The sequence below is a fragment of the Ursus arctos genome, unplaced genomic scaffold (assembly GCF_023065955.2).
Source record: "Ursus arctos isolate Adak ecotype North America unplaced genomic scaffold, UrsArc2.0 scaffold_19, whole genome shotgun sequence".
In the NCBI taxonomy this organism is placed as follows: Eukaryota; Metazoa; Chordata; class Mammalia; order Carnivora; family Ursidae; genus Ursus; species Ursus arctos.
This window is the reverse complement of record NW_026622863.1, coordinates 17,208,375-17,219,130: the sequence shown is the minus strand read 5'-3', so window position 1 is coordinate 17,219,130 and position 10,756 is coordinate 17,208,375.

Genomic DNA, 10,756 nt, shown 5'->3' with positions numbered 1-10,756 from the left:
GTTTTTGAGTATTATTATTTGATCCCATTTTCCTTCCTTTCTTAAAAGTTATACTTTTTTTTCTTTTTTGCTCCTTTTAGTGGTTGCCCTAGAGTTGTAATATACATTTACATATAGTCTAAGCCTACTTTCAGATAACACTATATCACTTCACAGGTATTACCAGTACCTTATATTGACAAAATAATCCTACTCTTCCTTCCTATCTCATGTATCATTGCTGGAATTCATTTTACTTACATATAAGCATATATAAGATGATATATGTAAGTATACATAATAGAATACATTGCTGCTCTTATTCTTGAACAAACTGCCAGTTAGATCTAAATATGAAAAATTAAAAGTTGTAATATTCCTTCTTCATGATCTTCCTTTATCTACATAAAGCATCCAACCTAACCTGCTGGTGTAGTACGAGAGCTTAACTGATCTGGAGAAAGGGAAATACCCAAGTCTAGCCCAATCTAACCACCCTGTCCCAGCTAAGGAGTAGGGTAGGAGAAAAAAACTCAGAAACAATGGTAAAGTTGACAGTCCAGAGGCACAGTTTTACTAAAAGACTGAGACAAAAATTACAGGACTGTGGAACACTTCCTTTCTTCCCACATCTTACCTTTATATTACTAACAGTCTATGTACAGCAGTTTCCTGCCAAACATCATATAGCTATTAAATATGTGTCACTCCACAGTCCGTATTTTTCACTGACACCACAATATCTTTAAAAGTAGAAAACTGAGGCAGATAGAACAAGAGTTCTCTGTAATGGCCTTTCCTAACATTCTGGCTGGATGATTATTTGTTGCGGGAGGCTGCCCTGTGCACTGTACAATGTTAACAGCATCCTTAGGTTTTACCCACTAGATGCCTCCCTTCTTCAGTTGTGATGATCAAAAATTGATTTGGGGGGAGGAGGGCAAATCCTTCCCAACAAAGGACCATTGATACAGAAGGACTTTAAGTTGTTTTCTTTTTTTTTTCCCCTGCTGAAAGTGGCTTCATATATAAATTAATAAACAAATGTATATGTTACTGCTCCTTATGAAAGAAAGAAAATCACCACTTATTACCCATTTTTTCTTCTAAATTCTCTTATCCCAAGACTAATCAGTATGAGGCATACCAAAAGCCCAGGTCAGGTTTTATGTTTGATGTTGTGAGGAAAGCTATGTCATTATTTCTGTAATTAATGACTATCCGCTACTGGAACTCAAAGTTAATAGAAGAGAGCTGGTGTTTATGTTCAGTTTAATTTTAAATAGGATGCAAATTTCTTTCAAAAATATTTATGTTTTTATGTATTTTTTGGAATGTTGGAAAATATGGTGAAGTATCCTAAGTCCTAATTCCTGATCCATCAGAAGAGAACCAGAAAACTAGTAACTACAAAACATCCAAGGTTGTTATCTAGTGGTGAGCAGCAAGCTACAGGCTTGTGACCCAAAAATAATGTCTGCAGTATCACTTTCTCACTATCTTCTTTCTCCTCTTTATAAATTTGAAACATCTGTTATATAATTATTTAATACTTCTTTTGAGGAAAAATATGATGAATTACTTGTCTTGGTATATTTCCTCCTGCAAAACAATACTTACTCCCATTTAAAAGAAAAGTAGTTGAAGAATACTAATTCCAAGATTGTTTATATTTAATGAAAATCTTGAACATTTATCATTCTTATTTAGATAATGGGAAGTAATAACATGCCTTCCTGAAAACAGAAGATTCAACATAATCACGTTACATTAGAGATCACAGAAGATAAATTTTAGCATATGTCAATGTTGCACACCACCCAGGCATATTTCATTAGATGTTGTCAAAGGCACAGAAAACTGCCAATCACAGTAACAACTAACTTCTTTTAAAAGCCATTCAACTGAGTTTAATTATGATTAAGTATATTTGAACTGAAGGAACATTAAATACACAAATGCCTCCTGGCAATCTTTTTAGACTATGTGGTAAGTAGTTTCTGCTCAATAGGAATACATTTTTATGTATTCCAAAAAATAAAATAAAATAAAATTTAAATAAAATAAATACGGAAATCTGGTTACAGTCAGTAAAGTGAATTTTGATTTTTCCTGGCAGAAAAAAAGCAAATGGAAATGCCCAGCTCTTATAGGGCAAGCAAGTTAGTAATACTACCATTCACCTCAAATCAGGATCCTCAAAGGCAGTCTAGTTTTTCTATACAGTTCTTGTCCACCAATGCAAAAAGCTAACCAACATAAACTAAAAATCACAAATTCCATGCATATTGCTTATGATCCACCTTTTTCTTTCTACCCTTGATCCCACTGGTTTTATTGTTTAGATCATCAATAGTTTTCCTTAGGGCTTCTTTAACAAAATAACTGGGTTTTTCACTCCTCTAAATTCTCCATTTTCTTCCCTTAACTCATTTTCCCCAGTAGAAAGGGGAAATCTGAACATGGTTTTATTCTCTAGAGTGTGTCTTCAAATGTGCCCTTCAGAAGGTTAGCATAGCTGAGGAGGTGCTTCTGAGACAGTCAGTGGGAGTTTCTGTGATATGGTGATGCTGGTGTGGGCAAAAGATGACGAAGTTGCAGAGGGGAGGTTTAACGGTTCCCCCCTCCTCAATATCAGTCACAGCACTCAATTCTTCTTTCTCCATCAAGAATTCCTTTAGGCAAATGGTTTACAGCAACCAGTCTTCACCATCATCATCCACAACAGCAGCAGTATAAAGAATAAAGCTCAAAGCTCATACTGCTCTGACTCCCACCTGATTTCCATTCTCTCTCTCTCTCTATCCCACCTTCCTCATTTCTCTTTTTATGTCTTACTTCCTCTTGTCATATTCTTTTTTTCAATGCACATTTCCAAATATTCCACCTGCTGTCCATTTGGTACTTCATTTTCAAGCAATTTAGAATTCCTTCAATACAAATTAATATTTCCCATATCTATACCCTGGAATCTATTATTCCCATTATGTGTAATTAGCAAACGCCTCCAACTTCAACTTCAACTTCTTCTCCTCCTTCTCCTTCTCCTCCTTCTCCTTCTTCTTCTTTTTTTGATACCCAGTTGGCTTCTATATATACTTTAGAAGCTAGCTAACCATGAATTTGTCACCTTGTGTTCAAGATGACTTTCCTTATCCATGTAGAAAAAGTGAATCACTTATCTCTTCTATCTCCTTGTTTAAAAAAAATAAATTAATGTCACTAATACACGCGTACATGCTTTATTGTTTTTTTCTTTAGATATTTATAGTAAACAACCTGTAAGGATATTATTTTAGGTCTTTACTTAATTGCTTGTCTAGTTGGCTCAATGACTCTGTTGAAATAAATCAAAAAGTAAATATTTCATTTGTTCTAGAAAATATATTGCTTCAGACATCCAAGATTCCAAATACCCACCTTCTTTATTCTTGACCACTGTACAAACTCAAAAGCAGGGGGAATGCTTTGGGAGATGCCTGTTGGACACAATGTACTTATAAATTGCTGGTTTTACTAAAGAGGATAATACATTAGTTTGGTAACTGCTTAAAATTACTATATTCTCAAGTGGCTGGAATAATAATATATTGTAATTATTAAAAAAAAAACAAAATACTATGATTGGTTTAAGGGAGAAACAATTGTTCTACAGCCTCTCAATCATATTGGATGAGTTGCACTGTAATCAGTGCTATTATTAAACTTCATGATAGAGAAATTTAGGTTTCTTTTGCATTTTTCTCTATCCCTATCTCCCCTCTTCCCTCACCCCAATTTTGGGATCATGCACAGCCTGGATTATAAAAATGTTTGTATTAGATTCATGTTGTAAGAAAGGCCATATATTAGCAAAAAAAAAAAAAGAGTTTTTTCTTATAAAGAGATAATGTTAAAGGAAACTGAAGAACCTACAGAAACTTCTCAGCTCTCTCAAGGAGAAAACCAGATGGAAGAAAGTGACTAAAAATAACCTATGGCAGAGGGGTGAGGTGAGGGAAACCAAGAAGCATGTGTATGTTGGGTGGAGTAGGAAAGAATTGGGAAGACACGAGAGAGGCAGAGCCGGCAAAAGGGAATTTGTAAGCATCGGATAAATTGGTGTCCAGATGGTCCCACTGGGGATCCAAAGAGAGAAGAACCTTTGTGCATCATATTCTGAATTTTGTGTCTCTGCATTATTATCTAATAATTGCATTTTCCTCCTGGCAACAGATTGCACCTTCTAACTATTGCATATTTAAACAGTTTCAGAGAACATGTCAATGGAAAACATAGTCATAATGGGCCAAAAGTAAAATCCTGCTTTTCAAAGAACATATTCACACTCCTTCCTAAGTTCATATGAAATTCAATATAAAATTCAAATTTTCAGATATGTATATGTCTCTACATTACATCTTCTTTATTGGTAAAATAATTATACATATTTTTTATGTAAAAATACAAACTATTTGGAATCACAGTTTATGTATTTACCCAGTGATTTTACTCAGTTGAGATACGCAATCTTATTAATTCAGATTTTAAAACATCCTCTCTTTTTAAGAAAAAAACAAACAACTCTCCACTTTCTGCAAGGTGCAGCCTCCAAGAGATTTTATACCTCATCTGTAGTAAATGTAATCTTTTTTCCTGGTCTTTAAAACACCACAGGGAATTGCAGGAATCATTGGTTCACTGATTAGTACAAGCGATGGACCTATATTATACTCAAAATCAGTTCTCTGAGGGGCTTTTATTGGTGGTCATTATTTGAGCACAAATGAAGTTCTTAGCTATTTGGTGGATGCTAGCCATAATAAAATAGGACAGACATGGAGTCATGGGTAAATACATCCCCAGAGTGGAAATAAGAAAATTCATGTGATGTAGGGATAAGCAATGCATTCCAGTCCCACACTGAGATTGTCCATAAGCAGAAGAGCCCTTTTTATAGGCCACATGCACAGGTCTTACAAACACATACTCTAAAATGCATAAATTTAGGGACATCATCTTAAGGCTGGGTAGGCAGAACATCTCTTTAGAAATGGGCCTGGAAAAGAGTTTTGATTACTGTCTAGGCATACTAAACTTTCAGATAGCATGCATATAGTAGCCACAGAAATGAGGATGTTGGTCGGTTGAATATATCCCATTGTTTTAGGAGGCTGTTCACTGCTGTGGTGTTCTGGCAACTTCATGGTCTTCCCACTGGTCTTGGAAGAAAGATTCTATACATTTAGTAAGTCAATTAATATGAAAAATATAATGTCTCATGTCTACAACATGTTTGCAAGTTTCCATTTTGCAGGTGATGGAGATGCCTTTAGGACACAACTGTTCAGGGATGATTGCATTTGTGGGACAAGTCAGAAGAAAAGAAGTAAAAAGAACTTCAGGAAAGATATACTCATCAGATAGTGATTAAATAATAATCCCATCAACCATACAATTTAATCAAATAAAACCTTGTTTGGCATTTTTCTGGACTCAGGATAGCAAAGAGTTCTACACATAATAACATAATGACATAGTAAATATTAAATATATGTTAATATTAAAATCGTAGTTTTAGCCTTAACTGGTAGGTCATTTGTGATGGACTGATAGTCCTGAGGGCTAAATGTGACAGATTAAGAAGTCCTGTCTCCTGTCGCAACAGAAATCTGCTGAGATAGATGAGATGTCTGTCACAGGAGAAGGACGCAAAGTGCTGCAACAGTGCTGGGTGACACTAAACTATAATCTGAGGAGGTGGAAAAATAGGTAGACTTATTTCAAGAGAGTCAGATACTCTCTTGGTAGAAATACGGCAGATGTAAACCAAACATAGTCAGATCATAGTCAGATATAGTGTAGTTCCATTTCTGCCTAAATGGGAAATTTAATACAAGACGTCTTAGGAGCACAGTATAGAAGTCTTCATATCTGCCTGAATGAGTCTCAGGAAGGTTTCACAGTAGAAGACACTTTGACTGACCCTGGAAGGCAGAGACAGGGTAGGTAGGAATCATGAGTTTAAGGCAGAGAAAGCAGCATATGCACAAATGACAACATCAGAAAAAGAAAGTGCATTTGGGAAACTTTAAGCATATCAATTTTGCTACAGCATAAAGTGTAAGGAGGATTGTGTTAAAATTGAATCTGGACAGGTAGACAAAGGCAGGATCATAAATACACTGTCAACAATATTGAAAGAGTCTCAATTGCATGCTGTCAGGGGTATTCCACCAAAGAAATGTAAACTTGAGAGAGCTGATTGTACTAGCAGTTTCTACACAATTTATCAGAACACACTTGGTGTCTCCCTAATTTCAGGTTCACATTTTTCATTGGTATTCAGTTTGCATTTATGACTTCTCACGCCTGTATTGGACCTGGCTAATCACACACAATACCGTGTTGAAGATCACAGAGAAAAATCTGTCTCTTTCACACTAATTCATTGTCCTGATGCTGAATGCACCTGACTTTATCTCCATCCTCTTCTCCCATGAGGCTGAGAGTACCTTCATTAGACTTGCTCATCCCTCTGCAATTCTTTCTCCAGGATTGATTTTGAGACACATTATTATGAATTGAAAAGGTCTGTACTAAAGGCACCATCTTTGTCAAGGCACATTCGGAAAAGCTTTCTATGTGGGACAAACCATGAAAAACAAGAGTAGACAGAACAATTAATGAAGGGAACCCAAAGACTGAACTGCACAAATCAATTTCGTGCTTCCATTTCTTTTCCAATGTGTCTTCATTTATATTTCAATACTTCGCCACAGCTTAATTTTAGAGAGTTTATTTTCATGTCAAAACCCTCTGAGATGGACCTAAATAAAAGTAAATTAAAATGAAGATTGCTGTTGCCATTCAGCTGTACATATAGATTTTAAACTTGATGGTAATTTAAAGGCATTTCTTCCTCATCATTCTTAATGGAACCTAGAATCAACCAGCCAGCAAAGTTTGAGTTTCTAAATTCAGTTATGCATCCTATCTACCAGTTTTTGCTTTGTTCTTTTTCCTTCATAAGTGAGGCACGGTGGGATTAGAAGCACTGGAGCCAGGCATACCTTCTCCTATCAACTTTGTGAATGTGGTGGGTTACTTGGCTTCTTTAAGGCCAATTTTTCTTGCTTTACAACTCTGAAATGGTATGAATCATGGATACTTCTTGGTTATTGTGTGGTTTCAGTAAGACATACGCAACAAAACTAATACAAAACTAAAATGGTTACTGCTTAGATATTCAATTGCTACATTTAGACACTGTAAGGACAAAATGGCCAAGAAGCAATTCGACAATATTCGCCAAATCTAGCACAAACTGATAAACTACTCTTTGAGACAAACATGCAGAGGAACCATAATGAAAAAGGAACACGTTGTGTTCTAAACACAGAAGTATGTGTATGTCAAAGGAGTCAGAGTAGAGATTGTGATGAGTAAGTACAACAAAGCCAATTTTGGTTCACTAGTAGAGAAATATTTACCATAACAATCAGATACTCAACTAATGGATAAAAAAAGAACCCTAGATGAATAAGGTGAGAAAACAGAAATTCAAAGGTACAACAAGGCAAAAGTTGACTAAAAATTAAGATCGGTTTTTTTAGTTGTTTCCTGGGCCTCACTTTATGAAATGAGTTCTCTACATAAGTGGGCAGTAAGTCTCTATGTCTACTGAAGTGGCCTGACCACAACATGGTGTATGCCCTGAAAGCACCAAAGGACTAGATTTTATTTCTTACAGTGAGGCATTTTAGAAATGTTTACTCTGATACATTCAGGAGAAAATTCACTTATTTTATTTTATTTTATTTTATTTTATTTTATTTTAGAAACTTATAGAAACCTTTCCACGTCAGGTGAGTCCCCTGGGGAAATGCAGTTGTAATGGAAATGTTCTTGTGCATCTGTCTTTGTAAATATTTGTTTTTTGTGGTTTATGATGTGTTTAGTGTTCCCAGGCTATATGAAGTCAAATTATAATTTGAAATGTGTTTCCACCAAAAAAAAATTTTCCCTAAGTTATAATAAATTATCAGAAACTTGCTTATGTGAAAATGCAATTTTCTCTATTCCTGCTCATCACTGGACATTGATTTATACTTTCCAGTTCAATGAGGGTAAGGAGACAGGGAGAAGCGTGTACCTTGCACCTACAATGAAATTGATGTCCCACCAAATGTTCTTCATGAATTTTTACTTAATTTAACTCTTCTAATAAAATTTTGAGAACAAAAGTTATCCAATTCATAGAAGGAAAGGCAAACTGAGAATCAGGGAGGTTAAACAATATGAGTGTTTGAGTAGCTGTGGTTGACATTCTAAATCAGGTATATCTAAACTGAGGAATTATATTAACTCAACCAACATCAACAAGCCTCTGAAAAGCACAGGAGTTATGAAGACAATAAAACAGGACTTATAAAGAAGCCCTGACTTCAAGAGGATTTTAGTCTACTAGTTTTGAGAAATCCAATTGAAATTTGAAATGTAATCCATAAAAATATTTCTTCTGTATAATAAATTATGAATGTACAAATATAAAGTTTTCTTTTGATATATATTCTAGACATTGATTCACAGTGTCATTTTATGTAGTACTATGTTTGGCAAAGTCTAAGAATATATGTACATATGTATATACAGATGATATTCTCTCTATATGTAAATGCATATGAATGTATATGTAAATATATATGAACATATATGTACATATGCATGAAGTATAAAACTTCAGGCTCATTTGATATATTTGATATCAGCTACTTCAGTCTTCCTCATGTAAGTGTTCTTTTATACCATTTTACTGGCAGTCAACAAAGAGTCAGGGACAGGAAATAGCATCATATTCTCACTACATTTTCAACAACTACATTCTTCCTGCTTCCCTAAGAGTGAGATGAGGAGCCAGGGCGAACACTGCACAGCCTCTCGTATGTGACTTAATGTACCAGCTCAGCCTGTCTGATACCAGGTTTAGCATTACCTCCCCAAGCCAATTCCTTCTCATGCCTTTCTTAGTCCCTTTATTGGCATCTACACTTTCAAGAGTCATTTACACTCAGAGAAACATACTGTACATTTTGAAGAGCAGAGAAATCTCACCTTAAAATTAAGCTTCTGTCTACCTACACTTTCACTACTATAGGTTTTTGTCCTATTTCAGGTGAAAGGCAATCACTTTAACTCCTGAGTTGTATGATTAATTGTAGTAGCAAATGGTCTAATAACAGATTGGAAGCAAAGGGAATGAAAAGAAACAAGGTTAAATAAGCATATCAAGCGTAAGACATATTTAAAGATTCTTTACTAAATACAAATAGAAAAAAATTGTGACTATTAGAATCATGAAAATACGGTTCATTTCCAAAATGGACTTCAGTGCCTCTGTACATTGTTCATAATATTTTCCTTGAATTGCATGCTCCTTCACTTGCATCTGCTTTTCCAGCTCTACCCAAATGTTCCTTCTCATTAATATTTTTGTTTAGCCAGAATAAAATATTATTGCCATTATTATTATCTTGTTGTAGACTTGTTATGTTTTACACATTATGCTAAATTTTATAAATTATATATACATATACATTGCATATACACATACATATATTTATACATATATGGAGACATTTTTGATTGTCACAATTGGTGGGGAGGTGTTACTGGCATCTAGTGGATAAATATCAGGGTTGTAAGGGGTGCTATAAAATGTCCTACAATGGGGGCACCTGAGTGGCTGAGCGACCAACTCTTGGTTTCAGCTGGGGTAATGATCTCAGGGTCAGGCAATGGAGCATGGAGTTTGCTTGAGGTTCTTTCCCTCTCTCCTGCCCCTCCCCCTACTCTCATGTGCTCACTCTCTCTCTCTAAAATAAAACAAATAAATAAAATATATTTTTTAAAAGGCTACTGATTTTTTTAAAATGTCTTACAATGCATAGGGTAGCCCTTCACAGTGAATAATCATCCAGCTCTAAATACCAATAGTGCCAAGGATGAAAAAAACGGGCTTATACTGCATGTGTATATGATACATACTTTTTCTTTAGACTACTTCAAGAGAACAGAACACATTCATTCACTCTTTATACCACTGCACGCTTAGTAGATACATGTGATGACTGGCTTGGACAAATGTGATGGTTCTTCACTTTTGGGGAATCACTTCCGTTAATGGAATACATTTCACATATGCACACATGCATCACGAGAGAAGGGAGAATTACAGATTTAGGTAGAAAGTAACTTGCATGTGCTTCTCTGAACAGTTAGGCCAACTTCTGTAATAGTGTCCAAATTCTGTGGGAGGCAAAAAAACCCTCTATTAGGGAAGCCATCTGCTATCCCCCATGAAATGACTAATGATCTAAAGTTCCTGGATGGTCTCTGTTTAAGCAATCTGTGAAAATCACGTGGGGATTGGCTCAGTAACATTCTTTATAGAAGCAACTACAGCTCTAGAGAAAAGGGGTCCGCATCACTTGTCTTTAGGTATCTTGAAGAAAAATATATCAAGAACAATTTAACCAAGGTTTTATGCTTTTTTTTTAAATTTATTTATTCAACAGAGATAGAGACAGCCAGCGAGAGAGGGAACACAAGCAGGGGGAGTGGGAGAGGAAGAAGCAGGCTCATAGCGGAGGAGCCTGATGTGGGGCTCGATCCCACAACGCCGGGATCACGCCCTGAGCCGAAGGCAGACACTTAACCGCTGTGCCACCCAGGCGCCCCCCAAGGTTTTATGATTTTGATTCAGTTTTTTAGAATATTAATATTCGTTAGAAGTGAT